Source organism: Balaenoptera physalus, assembly GCF_965194825.1.
Source record: "Balaenoptera physalus genome assembly, chromosome: 12".
In the NCBI taxonomy this organism is placed as follows: Eukaryota; Metazoa; Chordata; class Mammalia; order Artiodactyla; family Balaenopteridae; genus Balaenoptera; species Balaenoptera physalus.
This window is the reverse complement of record NC_138897.1, coordinates 63,246,284-63,272,271: the sequence shown is the minus strand read 5'-3', so window position 1 is coordinate 63,272,271 and position 25,988 is coordinate 63,246,284. Positions and strand designations below refer to the sequence as shown.

The following is a 25,988-nucleotide window of genomic DNA, read 5'->3' as shown; positions in this document are numbered from 1 at the left end:
GGCTATCTCATGAATGAAGAATGGCTGAAGAAGTGTGCTGAGGATTACAAATTAAGAAGTGGAATGGAAGGCCAAAGATACCAAACATTAAAGGCCCACACAGAAGAGGTCCTCAATCTGGAAGAGAAGGAAATCGCTTGGGTCCAGAGGAAAGGCCCCGGTGGCCTGTTGGCCTTCTAGGTAAGCCTGATAAAGGGCCAGATGAGGAACATTCCCCAGAGACCATTCAGCAGAAGACTAAAGAAAGCAATGAACTACTCATCATCTGTTATGACCTTATTTCAGAGATGGAATGATGTGGAGGTCACTGACCAGTAAGTGACCTTCTCTCCCTCCTCCCGTCTCTCTGTGTAACTGTAAGCAAGACTTGTATACTTTCCTCATTTTTTCCTTTTGGTGGAGATCTGATACCCTTAAAAAAAAATAGCTATAGAAAATTAAGTATGAGATATCTTGACTTCTGAGTTATGCTCTATTTGACTTCTTCAATGTTGATGCTGATCTTTCATTAGCAAGTTTTTGTACCCTATCAAATGTGCTCTTGTGAGGTTTACTGAAATTTTGGGGGGTGCTATATCCTGCAGGTTTTTTTTACTGTGGGAAAAACACTGCTCTGAAATTGACAGCCAATAGGACCAAGAATCAATTAATTTTGTTAGTACATATGTACCACAAAAGTATGGTTTATAAGAAGTCGTGTTAGGGGTCAGTCTCTTATAAACTCTTACAATGCTAACTGGCAATGATAAAATAATTGCTATAACCTGTCTTTAAAAAAAACTTTATTGTAGTTCATTTATAGTTATAGTTGCAGAATTAAACAGTGTATTGACATGTGCACAAAATGAGCATTAACTGGGTGAAGAGCATAAGGTTGTGGGGTGTCGTTTAGTGGTCAAGTAGTATTTTGGCTCGTCCCCACATGGCGAAATAGGTATATGAAGGACCTTTGTGTCTGAGTTTTTATGGCAAGGAAATAATTTTATTTTTTAAAAATTTATTTTATTGAAGTATAGTTGATTTACAATGTTGTCAATTTCTGCTGTACAGCAAAGGGACTCAGATATACTATTTTTTCATACTATTTTCCATTATGGTTTATCACAGGATATTGAATATAGTTCCCTGTGCTATACAGTAAGACCTTGTTGTTTATCCATCCTATATATACTAGTTTGCATCTAATTCCAAACTCCCAATCCTTTCCTCCCTGACCCCCTCCCCCTTTGCAACCACAAGTCTGTTCTTTATGTCTGAGTCTGTTTCATAGATATGTTCATTTGTGTCATATTTTAGAGTGCTATAACCTGTCTTTTAATAAAATCGTGCAAAAATATAATTAGAGATTTTCAGTTCAGTCCTTAGGTATGTGAACTGTCCATCAAGGGGGCAGTGATGAGTTTTTCTTAGTATGAAGATGTAACTAGAATTCAAGCTATTTCAGTGAGACTATATTGGCCACCAGAATGACAAAACCCATGGACATGTAAGGAAAGGCAGCTATAGATTTTGGTCCTGAGAGGATTTCAAGAACTACTTTGTTTGACATGAGGGCTCAGACCTTCCTTTTTCTTCCCCTTTTTTGGCCCTAAGAGAATCACAGAATTCTGAACCAAATTTTAATGATCAAGTAATGCCTTTAATTACAAAAGAAAAACTGAGACCAAAACTGTAATTTACAAAAAAGGAAGCAGCCAAGTCATTTAATACAGGGGAATAAAGGTGAGTGAATACAGCTCAAAGAATGCACCATTCCCTGCCCCCCTTCTTTTTGCTACAAGTTGCACCCATCTTTAAAAATACCATCTTTGCCAGATTCAGGAGCAAACACAGAAATTGCTCAAGTTGGGTTTTCTGCCTCCTTTGTAAGCTGCACGTTTTTAACATGTATTTTAAAACTGTGATGTGAAAAGGCCATAAAACAAGAAGCAAATATGCCATTCTCTGCACGTGAAAGCATTATTTTACCAGACATCAGAATATGCACTTAGAATTTTTTCTCACAATTGTGTTCCTGTGGAGATATACATTTGGTCTTATTCATCTGTTTCTCCTGTAACCCCAAGTACAGTCCCCAATATATGGTGCTGTAAAGATACATATTTACATTTTAAAAGTAAATACGTTTTCCATGTACTGTTCAGCGCCTGGACTTTTCTGATAAAAGGCACAGTCTCTGAGCCTGTTGTGGTTTCAGAACAGAAACGAAGTATGTGAAAAACAGGTTCCTGGGGCAGGAGTGTCAATATTTGTCTGCCAGCCACGCGAACCCTGGCAGCTGTCTCCGGACCTGAGGTCTCCAAATCGGTGTCCCCGGGCGTGTGACAAGCTCAGGCACTTCCCAGGCTGGCACAGATCGTCCAGGGCGGGCAGCAGCAGTTTTCAGAGACGGCAGGTGGCAGGGGCGCGATTCGGGGTGGTCCGTTCAATTGCTAACAGGTCCCCCGCCAGTGGCCGCGTTGCTGGGCCGAGTGCAAAGGCAGCGGAGCTTCCTCGCAAGGGTTGGGCCCAGCAGGTGGGGACTGGAGAGCTCTTTGTGAGTCACGGCCAAGCATGACCCGGTCCGTGGGGCTCGCAGCCCTGCCGTTTCCTACCCGTTCCTGCCAAAGGCCCGCTTCAGCGCGTCCACGAAGCCCTCGTAATGCGCCAGGATAGGGCTCTCCCTCTCGATGTAGGGGACAACCCACTCCTCGGCCGGCCCACTGAGGCGGCTGATTAAAAACGCCACCTTGAGGATGTCGTTCGAGAACCTGGCCTCAAAGAACCTCATGTAAGACGCCGCTTGGATCAAAAACTCGGGAAGCCGGGCGGAGTCGCCTTTGAACGTCTCGGGAAAAACCACCGGGCAGGCGGGCGGGCGCACCTGGGCCAGCAGGTTGGCTTTCTCGCACAGGAGCCGCCGCACCTGGTCCATGAGCTCTTTGTTCTCCCTGCGCAGCGCACGGTTCTGGGTCAGGAGGTCCTGCATCATGACTGCCAGCGCGTCCATCACCGCCCGCCGGGTTCCGTCCCCGCCGCCGCGCCGTCGGAAGTGCGTGTCGCTCGGGGGCGGATCCCGGGGGTCTCGGGGGCGGGTCCCTGGGGTCCCGGCGGCGCGCGTCCGCCCTCCGCGGTCCAGGCCGGGCTTATGCCCGAGCGCCGGCAGGCAGCGTCGCCGGGACTATTGGCCGGAAAACCAGCATCCGGGAGGCCTGAAGCAGACGGGCGGCGGCCAGAGAGGAACTTTGGAGTAGACTGGGGGCCGAGCCGAGGGACGCAGCGCCGCGCTCGGCGGAAGAATCTGACGCCGTGGCTGCGCTCATCGTCTTCCGGTGGGATCCCTCCGCGACTTCCGGTGGGCTCCCTCCGCGGCCGACGCGCAGGTGCTTAAAGGGGAAGCTGTCTGCTCGGGGATCGCGCGTCACTGGGTAGCTGAAGCTTCTCCCGCTCCTGCCGAGCTGCGAAGCAGTCGTAGAGTTTTTTGAAGTTCCATATTCCTGGCTGTTTGCATGTTACGCTCAAGGCTTCACAGCCTCGAGGAGGCAGTTCTAATAAAGCCCTCTGTGCCTGCAGAGTAGACCATCCCTTGGGGCTTCCAACTTGACGGAACAAGGAGCATCTCCTATCCGAGTGCCTCCCAGGTGCCAGACGCCTTATCCTATCTCATCTAAGCCTCCTGACTCTGTGAAGCCCATGCTGGGTTTTTGGTTTGTTTGTTTGTTTTTGTTTTCCTGAGGACACAAGCAGCCCAGAGAGTATACAAATTTACTCTGGCTACAAAGTCGGTGGTACGTTGGTGAAGGCTTCCTGAGTGCCAGGTGATTGAGGATGAACTTAAACTTAAGGTGGCGTCAGGGTCTGTAGATTGGAAGAGGCCCTGTTGAGCTGAACGCCATCTGTATTTATATGAATGAGAGGAACAGATTCCGTCTGGTCCAATTCAGCCACCGTTTACTGGCGCTGGCTGTGAGCTCTGCTTCTCTACTGTAATTAGGCTCTGCTCTGACCTCCTTCCTATCTAACAATTCTCCTATTTTTTCCATCAGTGTGACGCGCTAGGTAAAGAAAACGTCAGCCTTTGTGTGTGTGTGTCTGTGTGTGTGTGTCTGCAACCAGCGAGTCGGTAAGCACGTTGTCTACCAAGAACCACTCTCAGGCTCTGGGACTTAAGCAATGTCCCACTGTTTCCATATTTGAGACGCTCAAAGATTGACCCCGAGGACCCTCCCATGCCAGAACCACCCGAGGTGAAACTGTGGGGAGGAAATTTCAGGAGGGGGTATTGCTGTGTGGTTCAGTGACTAAGAAACCCAAATAACATATCTTGATGAGTAGTTACATTTACGTTTAAGAATATAATTTTTGACTTTTTAGAAATGAGAAGTGATACTTTTTGCCAGAATCCTCCGTTTGTCATTTACATGGAGATGGTAGGTTTTGATTCTGGCTTTTGATCGATGTTCTTTTATTTGGTATTTTACTGTTGGAGACTAGTTTGTATTAATAAAATAATGTTTCCTAATAAAGCTGCAGGTCATAAATTGTGCTAAAACACTTTCAAAAACAAAGTACAAAAGTGCTTGAGATCAGTTATTTAAAATATATGTACCTCAAGAAAGAAGAAAGTCATATAACAAAAAAGTGGTTATCTTTAGGTGGTAAAATTTTTATTTTATATGTCTGCATTTTTGAAGTGACTATTGATTTTACAATAAAAACAATAAAATTTATTAAAAATGAAAGAAAACAGGAACTATAAAAGAAATGCTTTACATTTTTAACACATTAGTTATCTAAAGGGAAGTTTGGAAAGCACAGAGGATGAATGCCTAGCTTAACTGAGACTGCATTTCAGATCTCGGGCTTAATCTGAAAACATGTAGTGTTCTTCTGTTCCTTTTTAGCTAGAAATTATTATTATTTTGCCAAGGAAAAAGATAACATGTCATCATATTCAGTTCATCTAAAAAAAGAAAGCCATTTACTGAGTCAGTATAACTTACGGAATTTCTCTGGAGCTACAGAGAGTATCCAAATGTCATTTAAAGTTTCAGAGCCAAAATGAACTCTTAGTTTGTCCTCAATATAAGAAATACAAAATTTATGAACCCAAATACAAGACTGGGCAATCAGCTCAAAACACTGAGGATGTGCTTTCCACTAACTAATAATACCGCATACATTCTTATGCACATATCATATGTTACAGTATACATTTTTAAGAAAACCATGTTGCCAGATATATGATACGTCATCTGGTCCAGAGCTTTTCTGTGCTGGGAGTTCTAGTTTTTTGTTGTTGTTTTTTAATCACTGATTTAATCTCTTGTTATAGGTCAGTGCAGTTTTTCTATTTCTTCTTGAGTCAGTTTCGGTAATTTGTGTGTTTCTAGGACATTTTTCAATTTCATTTAATTTATTGGTGAACAATTATTCATGGCATTCTTTTATTTGTGTAAAGATGGTTGTAATGTCCCCATTTTCATTTCTGATTTTAGTTATTTGCATCTTCTTTTTTCTTTCTCAGTCTAGTTAAAGTTTGTCTGTCAATTTTGTTGATTTTTTTGTAAGAACAGACATTTGGTTTCATTGATTCCCTATTTCACTTATCTCTGTTCTAATCCTTATTATTTCCTGCCTTCTGCTAGCTTTGGGTTTAATTTGCTCTTCTTTTTCTAGTTTCTTAAAGTGTGTATGGACCAAACTGGGTCCCCTCAAAATTCATATGTTCAAGCCCTGATCTTCAATGTGACTGTATTTGAAAATAAGGCATTTAGGGAGGCAATTAAAGTTAAATGAGGTCATAAGGTGGTTCTGTTTCTCTGAAGAACCCTGACTAATACATTCTTCTTTTAGTCATTTCTAATTCTTCTCTAATCAAGGGTATATTCATGGATATATTCTATAAAAAACTATCTTTCAAGTGTATAGTACCAAAAAAAAAAAATCCTATGACAAATAAGAACCAGGACCATGAATTTTTTGTATGTGTGTGGTTCTGTGCATTCTCAAGATGTTTTAAAAGGCTTAAGAGAAAATACATTGAATGATGGTACACACCTGCTTTGGACAGGGTTGTAGTGGAGGATGTTAAATTTATTAAATTTATTAAATTTGGGGCGGGGGGGTGAATTTTGCCACTGGGGGACTCGCAAGTCCAAAACCTGTAGGGCAACCTGGCAGGCTGGAGATTCAGGGAAGAGTTGATGTTGCAGTTCTGAGTCTGAGATAAAAGCGCAGGCAGAATTTCTGTGTTGTCGTCTGGAGATAGAACTCTTTCTTTGGGAAACTTCAGGATTTGCTCCTGAGGCCTTCAACTGATTGAATGAGGCCCACCTGTGTCATGGAGGATAATCTCACTTTATTTTACTTTTTTTTAAAGAGTATTTTTAAAGATTTATTTTATTTATTTATTTTTGGCTGTGTTGGGTCTTCGTTGCTGTGTGCGGGCTTTCTCTAGTTGTGGCGAGCAGGGGCTACTCTTCGTTTTGGTGCCCGGGTTTCTTATTGTGGTGGCTTCTCTTGTTGCAGAGCACGGGCTCTAGGCACGCAGGCTTCAGTAGCTGTGGCACACGGGCTCAGTAGTTGTGGCTCGCGGGCTCTAGAGCGCAGGCTCAGTAGTTGTGGCGCATGGGCTTAGTTGCTCCGTGGCGTGTGGGATCTTCCCGGACCAGGGCTCAAACCCGTGTCCCCTGCACTGGCAGGCGGATTCTCAACCACTGCGCCACCAGGGAAGCCCTCTGCTCACTGTAAAGTCAATGATTCTAAATGTCAGTCACATCCAAAAAATACCTTCACAGCAACTTGAAAACCAGATGTTTGACCAAACAGTTAGTCACCATAATCTTGCCAGGTTGACACATAAAATCAGCTATGTAGAAATTTGATCATTTTAGAATAAAACTTGAAGACGTTTGAAGAAATGGCCTAAACAAAAGTGAACGTTTGTGAGAGAACTCATCTGAATGTTGTTTTTTATTTGACTCACAATTCTTGTAAAAAAAGAAGTTAAATCAGGAATATTTCAAAATAGTTACTTCCTTTAGGCAAGTAAATGCAGAACCATGTCCCTATCTGTGTGGGGTTAATGAGAATATATTTCAAACTGCTGAAAGCAATTATGACAAGGGACAGTGTGACTGTCTAATAAATGGTTGTTTTTGTTGTCCAGCATGTACCTTTATCACTTGTTTGCTCTCTTTGGGGGAATCATTTACAGTGACTCAAACTGTGAGTCAGGAAGTGAGATGTCCCCTGATGTCACACTAAAAAGACTTGTGAGACACATCCTACAGGGGCTTGATGAATGGATAACCTGTGGAATTGAAATAGCATTTTAAATGGGTATATTTTTCTTGCAGATATCCTTAGGAGATAGTCCTCCTGCCTCCTGGAATGAATGGGCTTTGTTTTGACGTGGGCCCCATACTAAGGTAACAGTCTCTTTTGGTCATTTGTCAGCGTGTCTGGAACCCCAGCTATATTCACCAACCTTTATAGATTTGTTGGGGGTATCATTTGAGTAATGCATGTGAAAGCATTTTGGAAGCGATCAAAAATTAGAAAGTTGATGATACAAGTAAGACAATGTCTTTACCAAAGCGATTATAAATGTCAGAGTATTTATCAGAGACCATTTGTTGGTTTCAAAGCTTTATACAATATTTAAATGAATTTTGGCATTTTTGGTGGGAGGGATGGTTTTATTGAATTTTCAGAGCTTTCTGTGTGGGAAGCAAAGCACTAAGGAATTCACTGAATTCAAGATTTTAATAGCAGAGGCAATAATATGGCCTATATGACTATCAGTTTAACAAGGTTAAGTGGTCCTTTAAAGGACAGAATTATGTGTCAGATTGTCCTAGGCACTAGGACACAGCAATGAATAAAAACAGATACAGTTGTTGCTATTCTGGAGTTCGTGATCCATGATTAAAGAAAACTGGGGCAGCATAGTAAAAGAAAAATTATGACAGGGGACCCCAGTTGATACTGTGTAGTCAGAGAAGTGGGCCTTGAAGAAAGGGAACTTAAGTTGAAATCTGAAGGACATGAAGGCATTAACTAGGGAGGAGATGGGGATTTTCACAAAGGCAATTGGCAGAGTCTCTGGTCTCAGAGGAATTATGGTATATTTGAAGACAAAAATCCCAGCATATCTAGAGCGCAGAGTGAAAGGGAGAACAGTACAAGATAGGGCTGGAGAAGGAGGCGGTGACTAGACAGTGCAGGTGCCCAGTGGGCTACGTTACAAATCTTGGTCTTCACCCTAAGAACAATAGAAAGCCATTGAAGTTTTAATTAATAGGGCACATGATTATTTGTTTTGAAGAGATTACTCTGGCTGTAGTTGGGGTCAGAGCAGATGTGAGGAGACCAACCAAAAGGCTGTTACAATTGTCCAAGCAAGGGATGATGGTAGCTTGGATTTGCAGAGTAGCAGGTGAAAAGAGAGAAGCAGACAGCTTTGGGAGTTCTATAAGGGGTCAAATGGACAAGATGTAGTGATGCATTGCATGCAGCAAAGGAAAAGCTTGGTGACTTCATTTACTAAGATAGGAAATGCTGGAAGAGGATCATAGGTTTATCTTGGACATGTTGGGCCTGCCATTACTAATAACTGTAGCCCTCCTTAATGTCAATTCCAGTCACCCTATTACCACCAGTTCTTATGTTTCCATCTCACTGTCTTTAGTACCCCTACTCCAGTGTTGCTTTTCCCACCAGTACCTATAGTCTATTGCTCTCTCATGGTTTCATGGCTTCTCACTCTTTTCTGTTCTCATTGACCACTTTATTCAATTTCTGTTCCTTCCGTAGCATCATTATCTTCACCTCTTTGCATACATGCTCGACTCCCTTGACCTTCTCTTGCTTCATTCTCTCTTCTTGGAGAAAACACAATCCTACTTAAATTCAGTTCTCTACTTGCTCCTTACCTGCCCTCATTCTGGAAAAAAACACAAAGCCATGCTGAATGCGCTCAATTTATATGAGCGTTAATATCAAACATACCCATAATGCTGCCTGAAAATCATACTGGCTTTCACTAGTACTCACTCTTCAACTCTCCTTGGTGATTGTTTCATACTGACCACACCGCAAATCTTTCTTCTCCACTTCTCACTCTAAGCGGATGAGCTTGCATCCCGCCGCACTGAGAAACAGAAGCAATCAGAAGAGAATGTCCATGAACTCCCGCCATCACGTCTACCCGCCTCTAGGTGTCTGTAATCATTTCTTGTGCCTTTTCTTCTCTTAGTACAGAGGAACTAAGCTTACCCTAGCAAAGGCTAACCTCTTCACTTGTGATCCCATTTCCTCCTAGGATGGGACCACCCAAGGGCAAGGGCAACACTCAGAAATTCTCTTCCCTCTCCCCTGCATCATCACTTTTCTCTTCCACCAAAATCTTCTCTTGACCTCACTTTTCTCTCTGGCTCATGTCCATTTTCTTTCCCCCTCTTAACAGTGAAACTCCTCAAACGAGTTGTTTGTATTCACTGTCTCTGTATTATCTCCTCTAATTCTCCATCCACTTTAATCAGACTTTCATACTTGGTACTTTACTCATCCTGAGTGTATCAAGGTCACTGTGACCTCCATGTCAATTTCAACCCTCATTTTATTGGACCTATTGGTAGCATTTAATATCAATGCCAAAGATCAATTTGTTAGCAAATCACTCTTTCCACCTTGCAGCTGTCTTCTCTTGGTTTTCAAGTATCACATTCTCTTGGTTTTACTCCCATCCTCCAGATGCTCCTCCCAGTCTCCTTTCCTTATTCTTCCTCACCTCCCTGTGTGCCCGGATCTCATTTCTTGGACCTCTCCTCTACCTCCACTTCTTTAGTGATCTTGTCCAGGTGTGTGGCTTTAAGTACCATGTATAGATCTGCAAACTCCCTAGTTTTTATCTCCAGCCTAGATCTCTCCCTGAGCTCTAGACTTGTATATCCAGCTGGTTACTTAAGAGCTCCTCTTGGATGTCTAATGCATGTCTCAGATTTAACATGTTCCCAAGTGAGTTTCTGCTCCTTGTTTCTGGACCTGCTCCTTCTGAAGTTTTCTCCATCTGAGGAAACGGAAGCGTCATCTTTCTAGTCACCCTGGCCAAAAACCTGGGGGTTATCCTTGACTTCCGTTTTTCTTCTCAAACACTATATCCAACCATCAGCAAATTCTCTTGACTCCATCTTCAAAATGTGTATGGAATCTGATCACCTTTTACCAGGTTCACAGCTAATACTTGGTCAGAGCCGCCATAACTGTCCCGTTGGATTACCGTGCCGGCCTCCTAACTGGGCCCCCTGCTTCTACGCCCAGCCCCACGCCCAGAGCAGCATTTTAAAAACACAAGTCAGATCGTGTCATTCCTCTGCTCAGAACCCTCCAGTGGCTTCGCATTTCTTCAGAGTAAGAGCCAGAATCCTTACAGTTGCCTCCAAGGCCCTGTGCACTCTAGGCTTCCTGTTAGCATTCTGATCTATCTCCCTGCTCTCCCCCTTGTTCTCTCAGCCTGACCCACGTGGTGCCATCACTGTTTCTCGAGGGTGCCACGCACATTGCCACTTACAGGATTTTGCACCTTTTGTTCCCTCTGCTCAGATGTCCGCTTTCATTGCTTCTTTACCCTTTTCAGGCTTTTTCTCAAACATCACCTTCTCAGCGAGGCCTTATCTGATCACACTAAATAGCGTGTGTTCCATCTTCTTCCCAACACTCCCTATCCCCTTCTCCCACTTAATTTTTCTCCATGGCATTCATCCTGGTGAAAAATATCTGTTTTTATATGTTTGTGCTTTCGTTCCTCTCCCCAAAGAGAACTGAAGCGTGACGAGGGCAGGAGCTGTGTCTGCTTTGTTCACTGTTGTATCATCAGTTCCTGCAACAGTGCTCGACCTGTAGTAGATTCTCAGTATTTGTTAGAAGCGTGGATTAATGAATCCAAGTGCATATAGTGAGTGGGCAACTCGGTCTTTGAGTCTGGAGCTCAGAGGAGAGGTTTTCACTGGGGAAGCACATTTGGGGCTCATTGGCATAGAGATAGGGTGACCGTGTATTCAAGTTGGCCCTGAACAGTCTGGGCATAATTGCTAATAGTACCCCTCCTTTACTCTGAAAAAATGCTCTGGTTTGAATGATAAATTGTAGAGTTCTCCTAGAAGTTCATGGTAGCTGAAACCGTAGGACTGGATGGCATTGCCTGGAGAAAGCCTATAAAATAAAACCAGAAGAGGATCTAGAAAGAGCCCTTAGGTTCTCTAACTTTTAAAGGCTCATAGAGGAGGGAGCAGTCAGACAAGGAGGAGAAAAACCAGACGCACAAAAGCTACGAAAAAAGAGTAGTTCAAAAAGAAAAGCAAGAGGTCAGTAGACTCAAAGTCTACTGAAAGGTGGAATAAGATGAGGACTGAGAGATACCCATTAGATGCTTAGAAGTCAGTGATAGGCCTTAGATGCTCAGTAATAGGCCTTCTGGTGGAGTGATTAGGGGAGAAACCAGATTGATGTAATGGTGGGAGGAGAAATGAAGACGGCAAGTTATAGAAAATCCAGTTCCTTTGGTTGTGAATATAAGAGAGAATGGGCAAATTCTTGATCACCCATTGAGCAGACTGAGTAGGTGCTTAAGGCAAAGCTCGTAGCAGAGTAGGAGCCGCACAACAGAAGAAATGTGGAGAGAATTTAGTGCTTGACAATTGGAAACAATGAACTAAAGGAGTCATTACCAAAAACTCATAGTTCTGTCGGGCTTTCTGTGCGTTGTTTTACTGTTTGCTTTACATGTGGGAAAGAGTACCTCAGCACTTAGTCCTCTGAGTGATCTGACCTGGCCCTGAATGTGGTCACAGTGGAAGTGGGTGTGGCACTGAGAGGGCGTGTTTTCTGTTTTTGTTTGGAAGAGATTCGAGCTGAAATGTCGATGGGCAGGATCCAGATGAGAGAGACCAGCAGAGCAAACAGGAGAGGGGAGAGAGAACTGATGGTGGCATTTTACCTGGGAAGGTGGGAGGAGCGTGGGATCTGAGCATTGATGGGAAGAGTGGCCAGAGGTGGGTTGAGGGGTACGTGTCTGCTGTAACTGGAGGGAAGAAGGAGGGGCTGGGCACACATACAGCTGGGTTCGGCCAGGTGGATGTGGGAGGAGAGGGCATTGCTGTCTGGGGTCTTCAGCGTGCCCGAGAAGGAGGAAGGACCACCTGTGAGTGCGGGAGCTGCCTGTCTGGGGCTTAGAGCAGTTGCAAGAGTGACAGAGTCACCGACAGAGCAAACAATGTTAAGGGCTCTTTTGAGGTTGGTGATCATGAATCATCGGCTGACATGTCTTCAGTTACCTAGGTGATTACAGGAAATTAGGCTTTTTCTCTGATGGAGCAAAGATCACGGAGAGAAAAGTATTTAAGAGTGATGTTGCCTTCAGCGGCCAAATACCCACTTCTTTTTCTGTGATGTCGTGAGTCAACATATATGTGTGGGAAAAGGTAGGGATCGTTTGGAGAAACACGCTCTGGAAGACAGTCTGTTCTGTTTCTCCTTCAGGAATGAGTGAGGCTGAGTAAAACGGAGGTTTTCCTCAGATAAAGTTCTCACCAGACTGGGTGGGAGTCAGGACGCCTGAGTCCCAGTGCTGGTCCTGCCAGAGCCATGTTGGCTTCCTTCTCTGGGTTTCAGGTTGCTCACGGAAAAGCTGTCAACAGACGATCTATTTTCCTTCCACTTCTAGAATCTGTGAGTCTATGATGTCCTGTCTCCATCTCAGCTGCCTCCAGCAGACAGGCAGGAGTGTAAGTCCTGGACTTCGTTTTGGAATTGGAAGAGTTCTTACAGAATACCTGAGCCTGAATTTGTGCTCCAGCATACTGGTTTTGAAGGGGCCTGATGAACTTGACCCTTCTTGCTGGGTGGAGCTGTGAACCCATTTTTAGCAGATGAGGCAAAGGAGTCAGGCAGGTGTAGATTAAAACACAGTTTTTATTACTTTACCAGTAATAAATCAGCTTTACCTTCTGATACTGGAGAATGTGGCTTTGAGCAGCTTAGGCAAATGGGCTTTGTGATACTGAATTCCAAAATGAGGTTCACGCACCCACCAGAGTCACAGGAGTACAGAAATTGCAGACTTGGCCACATCGTCCTTGAGGACGTGATCGCACAGGGAACAGAGGAGGACACAGGCTTTGTGCGGGCAGCCAGCTCCCTAGATAAAGGCAGAGAGAGGAAGGAGTGGAGTCATCAAGTATCAGTTTCTCTCCTGCACTTACCACTCAAGTAGTTGCTGTTGCTCCTTGTCAGGGGAGAAGTAAGGCTGAGGGAGAGAAAGAGCAGGATTTATGGGAAGGGACACTATCCTTTCCAAGGCTTATGAAGGTGGAAAGTGTAAATGGAAGCACAAGCAATTGCGTGGCAGGGCAGTTTTTTGTTTCTTTTTTTTAATAAATTTACTTGTTTATTTTTTATTTTGGCTGCATTGGGTTTTTTTTTTGGATTTTTTTTTTTGGATTAATAGTTAACATTTATTAACATTCGACTATAATTGCTTCATCTGTTTTTTTGTAAGAATATTTTAATGGCAGACATTTCTCCCCTAAATATTTTAGTGTGCATCTCTAAAAAAGTCTTTTTCTATTTACATAACCACAATAACTTTATCACACTTAACAAAATTGACAACAATACCTTATATTATCTAATATCCAGATCATATTCACATTTCCTCAGTTGTCCCAGGATCCAGTCAAGGACCCTGCATTGTATGTGGATGTTACATACATATCCTAAGTCTTTTTTTTTTTGAATTTTATTTTTTTATACAGTAGGTTCTTATTAGTCATCCATTTTATACACATCAGTGTATACATGTCAATCCCAATCGCCCAATTCATCCCACCACCACCCCCGACCCCCACTGCTTTCCCCCCTTGGTGTCCATACGTTTGGTCTCTACATCTGTGTCTCAATTTCTGCCCTGCATACCGGTTCATCTGTACCATTTTTCAGGGTTCCACATACATGTGTTAATATATGATATTTGTTTTTCTCTTTCTGACTTACTTCACTCTGTATGACAGTCTCTAGATTGATCCACGTTTCTACAAATGACCCAATTTTGTTCCTTTTTATAGCTGAGTAATATTCCATTGTATATATGTACCACATCTTCTTTATTCATTCATCTGTCAATGGACATTTAGGTTGCTTCCATGACCTGGCTATTGTAAATAGAGCAGCAATGAACATTGGGGTGCATGTGGCTTTTTGAATTATGGTTTTCTCTGGGTATATGCCCAGTAGTGGGATTGCTGGGTCATATGGTAGTTCTATTTTTAGTTTTTTAAGGAACCTCCATACTGTTCTCCATAGTGGCTGTATCAATTTACATGCCCACCAACAGTGCAAGAGGGTTCCCTTTTCTCCACACCGTCTCCAGCATTTGTTGTTTGTAGATTTTCTGATGATGTCCATTCTGATGATGTGTGAGGTGATACCTCATTGTAGTTTTGATTTGCATTGCTCTAATAATTAGTGATGTTGAGCATCTTTTCATGTGCTTCTTGGCCATCTGTATGTCCTCTTTGGAGAAATGTCTATTTAGGTCTTCTGCCCATTTTTTGATTGGGTTGTTTGTTTTTTTAATATTGAGCTGCATGAGCTGTTTATATATTTTGGAGATTAATCCTTTGTCCGTTGATTTGTTTGCAAATATTTTTTCCCATTCTGAGGGTTGTCTTTTCGTCTTGTTTGTAGTTTCGTTTGCTTTGCAAAAGCTTTTAAGTTTCATTAGGTCCCATGTGTTTATTTTTGTTTTTATTTCCATTACTCTAGGAGGTGGATCAAAAAAGATCTTACTGTGATTTATGTCAGAGAGTGTTCTGCCTATGTTTTCCTCTAAGAGTTTTATAGTGTCCAGTCTTACATTTAGGTCTCTAATCCATTTTGAGTTTATTTTTGTGTATGGTGTTAGGTAGTGTTCTAATTTCATTCTTTTATGTGTAGCTGTCCTGTTTTCCCAGCACCACTTATTGAAGAGACGGTCTTTTCTCCATTGTATATCCTTGCCTCCTTTGTCATAGATTAGTTGACCATAGGTGCATGAGTTTACCTCTGGGCTTTCTATCCTGTTCCATTGATCTATATTTCTGTTTTTGGGCCAGTACCATATTGTCTTGATTACTGTAGCTTTGTAGTATAGTCTGAAGTCAGGGAGTCTGATTCCTCCAGCTCCATTTTTTTCCCTCAAGACTGCTTTGGCTATTTGGGGTCTTTTGTGTCTCCATACAAATTTTAAGATTTTTTGTTCTAGTTCTGTAAAAAATGCCGTTGGTAGTTTGATAGGGATTGCATTGAATCTGTAGATTGCTTTGGGTAGTATAGTCATTTTCACAAAATTGATTCTTCCAATCCAAGAACATGGTATGTCTCTCCATCTGTTGGTATCATCTTTAATTGCTTTCAACAGTATCTTATAGTTTTCTGCATACAGGTCTTTTGTCTCCCTAGGTAGGTTTATTCCTAGGTATTTTATTCTTTTTGTTGCAGTGGTAAATGGGAGTGTTTCCTTAACTTCTCTTTTAGATTTTTCATCATTAGTGCATAGGAATGCAAGAGATTTCCATGCAATAATTTTGTATCCTACAACTTTACCAAATTCATTGATTAGCTCTAGTAGTTTTCTGGTGGCATCTTTAGGATTCTCTATGTATAGTATCATATCATCTGCAAACAGTGACAGTTTTACTTCTTCTTTTCCAATTTGTATTCCTTTTATTTCTTTTTCTTCTCTGATTGCCGTGGCTAGGACTTCCAAAACTATGTTGAATAATAGTGGCAAGAGTGGACATCCTTGTCTTGTTCCTGATCTTAGAAGAAATGCTTTCAGTTTTTCACCATTGAGAATGATGTTTGCTGTGGGTTTGTCGTATATTACCTTTATTATGTTGAGGTAGGCTCCCTCTATGCCCACTTTCTGGAGAGTTTTTATCATAAATGGGTGTTGAATTTTGTCAAAAGCTTTTTCTGCATCTATTGAGATGATCATATGGTTCTTCTTCTTCAATTTGTTAATATGGTGTATCGCATTGATTGATTTGTGTATACTGAAGAATCCTTGCATCCCTGGGATAAATCCCACTTGATCATGGTGTATGATCCTTTTAATGTGTTGTTGGATTCTGTTTGCTAGTATTTTGTTGAGGATTTTTGTATCTATATTCATCAGTAATATTGGTCTGTAATTTTCTTTTTTTTGTAGTATCTTTGTCTGGTTTTGGTATCAGGGTGGTGGTGGCCTCATAGAATGAGTTTGGGAGTGTTCCTTCCTCTGTTATATTTTGGAATAGTTTGAGAAGGATAGGTGTTAGCTCTTCTCTAAATGTTTGATAGAATTCACATGTGAAGCCATCTGGTCCTGGACTTTTGTTTGTTGGAAGATTTTTAATCACAGTTTCAATTTCATTACTTGTGATTGGTCTGTTCATATTTTCTATTTCTTCCTGGTTCCATCTTGGAGGGTTATACCTTTCTAAGAATTTGTCCATTTCTTTCAGGTTGTCCATTTTATTGGCATAGCATTGCTTGTAGTAGTCTCTTAGGATGCTTTGTATTTCTGTGGTGTCTGTTGTACCTTCTCCTTTCACATTTCTAATTGTATTGATTTGAGTCCTCTCCCTCTTTTTCTTGATGAGTCTGGCTAATGGTTTATCAATTTTGTTTATCTTCTCAAAGAACCAGCTTTTAGTTTTATTGATCTTTGCTATCGTTTCCTTCATTTCTTTTTCATTTATTTCTGATCTGATCTTTACAATTTCTTTCCTTCTGCTAACTTTGGTGTTTTTTTTGTTCTTCTTTCTCTAATTGCTTTAGGTGTAAGGTTAGGTTATTTATTTGAGATGTTTCTTGTTTCTTGAGGTAGGCTTGTATAGCTATAAACTTCCCTCTTAGAACTGCTTTTGCTGCATCCCATAGGTTTTGGATCGTCGTGTTTTCATTGTCATTTGTCTCTAGGTATTTTTTGATTTCCTCTTTGATTTCTTCAGTGATCTCTTGGTTATTTAGTAATGTATTGTTTAGCCTCCATGTGTTTGTGTTTTTGCATTTTTTCCCCTGTATTTGATTTCTAATCTCATAGCATTGTGGTCAGAAAAGATACTTGATATCATTTCAATTTTCTTAAATTTAACAAGGCTTGATTTGTGACCCAAGATGTGATCTACCCTGGAGAATGTTCAGTGTGCACTTGAGAAGAAAGTGTAATTTGCTGTTTTCAAATGGAATGTCCTATAAATATCAATTAAATCTATCTGGTGTATTGTGTCATTTTAAGCTCATGTTCCTTATTAATTTTCTGTCTGGATGATCTGTGCATTGGTGTATGTGAGGTGTTAAAGTCCCCCACTATTATTGTGTTACTGTCGATTTCCTCTTTTATAACTGTTAGCATTTGCCTTATATATTGAGGTGCTACTATGTTGGGTGCATATATATTCATAATTGTTATATCTTCTTCTTGGATTGATCCCTTGATCATTATGTAGTGTCGTTCCTTGTCTCTTGTAACATTCTTTATTTTAAAGTCTATTTTATCTGATATGAGTATTGCTACTCCAGCTTTCTTTTGATTTCCATTTGCATGGAATATCTTTTTCCATCCCCTCACTTTCAGTCTGTATGTGTCCCTAGGTCTGAAGTGGGTCTCTTGTAGACAGCATATAGATGGATCTTGTTTTTGTATCCATTCCGCAAGCCTGTGTCTTTTGGCTGGAGCATTTAATCCATTGACGTTTAAGGTAATTATCGATATGTATGTTCCTATGACCATTTTCTTAATTGTTTTGGGTTTGTTTTTGTAGGTCCTTTTCTTCTCTTGTGTTTCCCACTTAGAGAAGTTCCTTTAGCATTTGTTGTAGAGCTGGTTTGGTGATGCTGAATTCTCTTAGCTTTTGCTTGTCTGTAAAGCTTTTTATTTCTCCATCGAATCTGAATGAGATCCTTACCGGGTAGAGTAATCTTGGTTGTAGGTTCTTCCCTTTCATCACTTTAAGTATATCATGCCACTCCCTTCTGGCTTGTAGAGTTTCTGCTGAGAAATCAGCTGTTAACCTTATGGGAGTTTCCTTGTATGTTATTTGTCATTTTTCCTTTGCTGCTTTCAGTAATATTTCTTTGTCTTTAATTTTTGCCACTTTGATTACTATGTGTCTCGGCGTGTTTCTCTTTGGGTTTATCCTGTATGGGACTGTCTGCACTTCCTGGACTTGGGTGGCTATTTCCTTTCCCATGTTAGGGAAGTTTTCGATTATAATCTCTTCAGATATTTTCTCGGGTCCTTTCTCTCTCTCTTCTCCTTCTGGGACCCCTATAATGCGAATGTTGTTGCGTTTAATGTCCCAGAGGTCTCTTAGGCTGTCTTCATTTCTTTTCATTCTTTTTTGTTTATTCTGTTCTGCAGCAGTGAATTCCACCATTCTGTCTTCCAGGTCACTTATCCGTTCTTCTGCCTCAGTTATTCTGCTATTGATTCCTTCTAGTGTAGTTTTCATTTCAGTTATTGTATTGTTCATCTCTGTTTGTTTGTTCTTTAATTCTTCTAGATCTTTGTTAAACATTTCTTGCATCATCTCGATCTTTGCCTCCATTCTTATTCTGAGGTCCTGGATCATCTTCACTATCATTATTCTGAAGTCTTTTTCTGGACAGTTGCCTATCTCCACTTAATTTAGTTGTTTTTCTGGGGTTTTATCTTGTTCCTTCATCTGGTACATAGCCTTCTGCCTTTTCATCTTGTCTATCTTTCTGTGAATGTGGTTTTGGTTCCACAGGCTGCAGGATTGTAGTTCTTCTTGCTTCTGCTGTCTGCCTTCTGGTGGATGAGGCTATCTAAGAGGCTTGTGCAAGTTTCCTGATGGGAGGGACTGGTGGTGGGTAGAGCTGGCTGTTGCTCTGGTGGGCAGAGCTCAGTAAAACTTTAATCCACTTGTCTGCTGATGGGTGGGGCTGGGTTCCCTCCCTGTTGGTTGTTTGGCCTGAGGTGACCCAACTCTGGATCCTACCTGGGCTCTTTGGTGGGGTTAATGGCAGACTCTGGGAGGGCTCACGCCAAGGAGTACTTCCCAGAACTTCTGCTGCCAGTGTCCTTGTCCTCATGGTGACACATAGCCACACCTCGCCTCTGCAGGAGACCCTCCAACGCCAGCAGGTAGGTCTGGTTCAGTCTCCCCCAGGGTCACTGCTCCTTCCCCTGGGTCCTGATGTGCACACTACTTTGTGTGTGCCCTCCAAGAGTGGAGTCTCTGTTTCCCCCAGTCCTGTTGAAGTCCTGCAGTCACATCCCACTAGCCTTCAAAGTCTGATTCTCTAGGAATTCCTCCTCCCATTGCCGGACCCCCAGGTTGGGAAGCCTGACGTGGGGCTCACAACCTTCACTCCAGTGGGTGGACTTCTGTTGTATAATTGTTCTCCAGTTTGTGAGTCACCCACCCAGCAGTTTGGGATTTGATTTTATTGTGATTGTGCCCCTCCTACCGTCTCATTGTGGCTTCTCCTTTGTCTTTGGATGCGTGGTATCTTTTTTGGTGAGTTCCAGTGTCTTCCTGTCGATGATTGTTCAGCAGTTGTGATTCTGGTGTTGTTGCAAGAGGGAGTGAGAGCACGTCCTTCTACTCCACCATCTTGAACCAATCTCTCTGCATTGTGTCTTCGTTGCTGTGCATGGGCTTTCTCTAGTTGTGGCAAGTGGGGGCTACTCTTCGTTGTGCGCGGGCTTCTCATTGCAGTGGCTTCTCTTGTTGCGGAGCATGGGCTCTAGGCACGCGGGCTTCAGTAGTTATGGCTCGCGGGCTCAGCAGTTGTGGCTTACGGGCTCTAGAGCGCAGGCTCAGTAGTTGTGGCGTGCAGGCTTAGTTGCTCCGCGACATGTGGGACCTTCCCGGACCAGGACTTGAACCCGTGTCTCCTGCATTGGCAGGCGGATTCTTAACCACTGCGCCACCAGGGAAGTCCCAGGGTAGTTTTGATAATATAATACACGCATTGTATGTATATGCATGTGTGCAGAGTACATACAGATTCAGTGGGCAATAATGTTATGTTATTCAGAAGTACATGTATGTGAAAATATTGGCAGTGTGTCGATTTTCCCCAACTGTTGGAGCGGCTGTTCATTTAAAACCTCAGATCTCAGGACCAGGGTCAAATGAGTGCTTCTCCACGGACAGAGGCTCGTCTGTCTGTGGGTATTTGTCCACTAAGGTTTACCTTTACACATTTTTTTGCCTGCGATTCTCTAATTTTAACTTATATAAAACTCATTTCGAGGAAAAAAAAAACTCATTTCTGTAAAGTTGGAAGTAATCTGTCCATTGTTTGAATTCTTTGGTCTTTCTTTACACTGTTACTTGGCATTTAATCCTATTCTGGGTTGCAGTATCATGGTTTATATGTGTGTCTCTCCTTTATTAGAACGGAAACTTCCTATTTTTTTTTTTTTCTTTTTTGGCTGCGCCGAGTGGCATGTGAGATCTTAGTGCCCGACCAGGGATCGAACCTGTGCCCCTGCATCTGAAGCACGGAGTGTTAACCACTGGACCACCAGGGATGTCCCTAGGAATGGAAGCTTCTTGAGGGCAGAGATCCTATCTTATTCTTATACCTTCCACAGTGATTAACCTTGTGCTATGCATTTCATAGGTGTTAAGCAAAGATGTGTCAGATGAATATTTAACGAATAATCTTTAAAAAAAATTTTTTTTTGTTTGTTTGTTTGTTTGCTTTTTTTTTAAATTTATTTATTTATGGCTGTGTTGGTTCTTCGCTTCTGCGCGAGGGCCCTCCCCAGCCGCGGCAAGTGGGGGCCACTCTTCATCGCGGTGCGCGGGCCCCCCACCACCGCGGCATCTCCCGTTGCGGAGCACAGGCTCCAGACGCGCAGGCTCAGCAGCCGTGGCCCACCGGCCCAGCCGCTCGGCGGCACGTGGGATCCTCCCAGACCAGGGCTCGAACCCGTGCTCCCCGCATTAGCAGGCAGACTCTCAACCACTGCGCCACCAGGGAAGCCCCTAAAAAAAATTTTAAATTGACGTATAGTTGATTTACAATGTTTCAGGTGTACAGCTTAATGAATAATCTTAAACATTATTTTCCCATACCATTTTAAAGGGATTTCACACTCATTTATTTTCAACTCATTTCTCTAAGAAGCAGCTTTGTGCAGAGGAAAATACTACATAGATTTTTGGACTTAAGCCAGGTCATAAAAGTTGATATTTAATAACAAAAACCACTACCTCTGTTACGGCTACTGCTGCTTCTCTAGTTGCTGCCTCTAGTTGCTGTTCATTGCGCAAGATTGTATTTTATCATTTGTTATATCACTCAGTTTTCTTCCAAACCCTATGTGCTGGCTATTAATTTTTCTGTTTTAGCATTTAGAAAATATGCTTAAATTCTCATGACTAGATTTGCAAAAGCACATCTGTCTGACTCCTAACTTTTCTTTCTTCTATTCTACATGGCTTTTTTCTAGTTTGTCATATGAACTCAAATTGTATTTTCAATATATATTCTTATCATGTGATAAAATGATCAACAAATGTTCATCCAAAAATAGAAATAAGGATGTTATCCTAAAGACAGGATAAACAAAAGATGTTGCTTTTCTTAAGCACAAAATCTCACACAGAAAGTGGATGAGATATAAGTTTATTTAGAAAAAGTATTTTAGAAAGTAACAGTAGTTTCCTGTTTGGTTTGGCATTTAAATGCTCATATTAAAACCTGATCTTTGGAATAAATTATATTAGTTTAAAAGTGAAAAAGTGTTTCCACGATGCCCAGAATGGGCCCAGAATGACAGCCTCTGAGGGGCATGAAAGAAGCCCATACAAACTTTCTGGAACGGATAATCTTGCCATGGAGATGGGATTCAGACCTGAGGTATATATATATATATATATATATGTGTGTGTGTGTGTGTACATATATATATAAAACAAAAGATGTGTGTGGCACAATGATAGTATTCAAGCCTTGTTCCATTTATACAGTCTCTTTTTAAAATCAAACTAGTTCATTGCTTTCATTCAAACATGCATGCATTTAATAAATATCTTAAAGTGTGTACGGTTTCTACTATGTGCTAAGAAAACTCTGGGCATTGGATTGAAAGGCGGATAAGACACAGAAAAACTTCTGTTGAGGAACTCATAGTTCATGGGGGAGACAAGTAGATAATGATAACCCAGTGCTGTACTAACAATGATAGAGATGAACAGGGACTCTTGGGAAGCAGGGGACGGCACCAAATCCTGTGTGGACAGCGGAATGCTTCCAGAAGGAGGCCTGCGTCTTCTCTGTAGGAATAAGTAGGAATTAGCCAAGTGAAGGGGAAAGGTGAGTAGGTCATTCTGGGCAGGAGGAAGCACATGGATAAAGATGTCAGACTAGGAACGTCAGGGAACAAGAGTTGTGTGTGGGGAACCAGACACAGTTCTGTGTCGCAGGAGTGGGACAGCACGGCAGGGAGTGGTGAGATATAAAGACAGACAGAAGGCAGAGGCCAGATGCCGCCTGCAGGCCACCTTCAGAAGTATGGATCTTTTATAGACAGTGTGCGTTATCAAAAGTTTTATTTTTCCCTTTGGAGAGGAGTGACATAGTATGTGGTTGGTGTGGCGTTCTCTATAGATAATTCTGGTAAGTGTGTGGTAAATCAGGCGTTAATCTGGCCTACTACCTGTTTTTATAAAGTTTTATTGACACAGCCACACCCATTTATGGACACACTGACTGCTTTCCTATTGTGAAAATGGAGGTGAGTGGTTGTGAAAGAGATGCCTAGAAAGCCAGTGAATGTAAATAAGCAGATGGATGTGAAAACAGAAGACCAGTTACGATGCTACGGCAATAGTCCACGTGAGAGAGAATGAGGGTTTGATTAGGGCAGGGGTGATAGGAATGGAAGGTACCTGGTAAATCTAAGAAATATTTAGAAAGTAAAGTCAGGCAAGTTAAGGATCACTCAGCGACTTCTACAGTAGGTGGAAGATGCTGCCTCCGGTTGAGAGAGTGAGAGCACAGGAGAGTACTCGTATGGGAGGGAGGGGATGCCTAAAGTTTTGAATAGACTGTGAGTCTAAGGCCTCAGCCCACCTGCCACCTCATTCAAGAAAGGTCTGAGCTTTGGGATTGGGATATGGAGGGCTGCTGCAGTACGGCAATTAAAAACAAAAAAAAGTATCCAGTGGTTTGTTTTTTAAGCTGTACCAAAATATCCCTGAATCCCATAGAGCTCTAGCTCATCCTCATCTGTGTAGTCTGTCCCCACGTAGACCCCAGGTGCCATCGGAAACCTCTACACTGTCATCAACAAACTACATCCTTGGACTGAAAAATCCCCCCATCTGAGAAGTAGAAACTGATTTTGGCCCACATTCCAGTGTCCTGGCCTTTGGGAGGGTCCACTGGTCATTGTCCTCCTAGTGCCACAGGGACGGCGAGGCCCAGGCCATTGCCTTCTGTGTTTGTGAAAAGAGAAAACGCTATGCTGTGCAGTCAGTCACACTTAGCTTTTTTTATCCTTCTTACTTGAGTTTAAATTCTAGCTCTACCATTTACTGGCTGTGTGACCTTTGCAAAACCACTTAACCTCTCTGTGCCTCATTTGCTGTGCCTTTAGAACGAGAGCAATAACAGCATCTATATCAGGATTAAATGAGACAAATTCAGGCAAAGAATTTAGCATAGAGCTTGGTATAGTCATTCAACATGTGTTTCTCGAATGGCTACTGTAGAGCTAAAACCATGCTAGGCACTGTGACCATTGTGATAATTAAACAGGCACAGGCTCTGCCCTTATGGTGATACCAGTGTAGCACTAACCAGGTAATCAAATAACTATGAAATACTAAATTGAGGAAAGGGAGATAAGGGAAATGAATCTAGGATCCTGATATAGAACAAATGGTGTGTATATTTGTGCATGTGCGTGTGTGTGTGTGTGTGTGTGTGTAGTAGTTGGCGGTTAGACATGCTAAGATTAGTTAGCTAGGAAAAATCTGTCTGAGTAATATTTAAACTTAGACTTGGATGAGAAAGAGACAGCTGTGTGGGATGAAAGGAAGAGCATCTCAGGCAGCCAGAACCGCTGTGTGAGTGTCCTAAACAAGCACTCAAAAAAACGTTTAGTGAGGCTGGTAGACAGTGACAGGCCACACCCTCAGGTGGGGAACAAAAGATTTTTTATAACTAAGAGCCAATCTTTTTATCACTTTGATGGCAGAAAACTTAATCCAGTTACTTCTAGGCAGACTCGGTCAAGATGATTGATTACTCAGTCATTTCAGAAACCTCTGAGTAAAGTTCTGGAATTTAAATAGCTAATACAGGATTTCCACTTTGGACCTTTCCCGAGGCTGTGTCTAGACTCAAGGGCCGGGGTTGGGGGGTATCCAGTTTGCAGGCACCAGCCATGCCTTGGCAGTTGCTGAGACGCAACTTTGTCAGTCCTCCGCTTGTGGGACTTGATCCCTGATCCATCATCTGAGGTACCCACGTCTCCCTGTGGCCTCTGGTCCCTCTGGAACCTTCCTTATTCTGACCTCCAGACCCATCCTGAGGTGGGTTCTGAGGCCTGTCCCTATATGTCTAAGCCCTTCTACGTATGTGAGTGTTCTCTAGCGCTGGGAAGGGCCTAGGAGGTGGCCCTCAAGCTCATCTGCCCAGACAACTCACTTCGCTGTTGGTATTTTATCCCTCTAGCCTCAGCCTGGAAATTTTCAAGAGGCTAGAGGTCTTTGTGAACTACATACCCGTGGAAGTCAGATGAAGGTCTTGGGATTTCTCCAAATTCATCTGGGCTCTCAGTCATTTCCCCTTTGAGGCCCCACCTCTCCATGGACTGACCAGGCTTGGGAGGCAGCCTGAGACACAGTCCCTTTTTTGGAGGCCCTGCTAAATCTGTAGTTTCTTATCTGTCCTTGTGGGAAAAAAAAAAAAAAAAAAATCTTGCCTCCAAGCCCAAAAGGAGTTTTCAAACAAAATAAAACAAATGCAAAATATTTCCTTTGGGGTTTGAATGAGTTTTCAAACAGAATAAAACAAATGTAGAACTGGCTATGCTTTTTCCCCCTTTTCACGCCAGCTCTTTTTATGTTACAAACTTAACCTTGAGGCTCGGACTCAGAAAAACGTTCCCCTCTGCTCTGGCAATTAACTGAAAGCCTCAGCTTTCAAGACTTTAGCCTCTGCTTTGCATTTCAAGCGCTCATTTTAAAATTCAAATGCCAGGAATTTGATTGTTTATTTTCTGAACTCAGGTCAGTCTCTCTGTAAAGCAGTAAGATCCAGCCTAATGTCTACTGTTGTTATGTAAAGTGGTGTAAAAATCAATCACTATGAAAATTATCAGTTTCAATTTCCAAATGTTATCATGCTACTTAAGCATTATTAGCTTATTCAAGGACCTTTTAACTATTTTTTCCTTAGATTTATCTGGCAGCTTCTCAGTACTAAGTATCCACTCCCCTGCCCACTGCCACTGACGGAAGCCAAGCTGTGTGGTTCATTGTCTTCTCCTGCTTGCCCGCCCACCTCCCAGGATGACCTCCACAGCCCCTCACTTCAGTCTCGGTTCTTTCACTCCCTCCCTGGGGTGGTTCCGCAGTCACTGACGGGTGCGCTCAAGGCCTTGCTGTCCTCCAGGACTCTGCCTTAAACCCAGAAACCCTGCCTTCAGTCCTGGCAGCTCTCTTACTTTGCTCCTGTGGAGCTAGCATTTCAACCTCACAGCTTCTAATCCGGAACCACCTCTTATTTTCCTCCTCCTTATGGAGTTCCCCGTGGCTTACTTAATTTCTTTCCCTTAATTTCTTTCCCACTTGGATCCCCTTGGTTAAGTGCACTCTCAACTGTTAAAGGAAAAATCCAACAATCATATATTTTTGAAAAGATCATGAGTCGGGCAGCATCCAGGTTCAGGAGTGCTAAGAGAAAGGAGCTCTGAAGAGCTGCTCTAG

At 42.4% G+C, this 25,988-nt stretch overlaps 1 protein-coding gene and 1 pseudogene across 4 annotated transcripts in view; one reads left to right on the top strand and one right to left on the bottom strand.

The window, feature by feature from the left end:
• Window positions 1-1,617: 1,617 nt before the first annotated feature.
• Window positions 1,618-3,752, bottom strand: LOC309640247 (protein LDOC1 pseudogene; annotated as a pseudogene). Its single transcript has one exon. The product of its transcript is annotated as a protein LDOC1 pseudogene (transcript).
• Window positions 3,753-3,803: 51 nt separating this feature from the next.
• Window positions 3,804-25,988, top strand: part of AKAIN1 (A-kinase anchor inhibitor 1) — a 79,152-nt gene continuing 56,967 nt past the window's right edge. The window contains exons 1-3 of one of the 3 annotated variants that reach the window (XR_014252109.1): window positions 3,804-4,038; window positions 7,341-7,412; window positions 21,811-21,909. The gene's annotated coding sequence lies outside the window, so the exon portion shown is untranslated. The other 2 variants (XR_014252107.1, XR_014252108.1) reach the window with 2 other exon arrangements.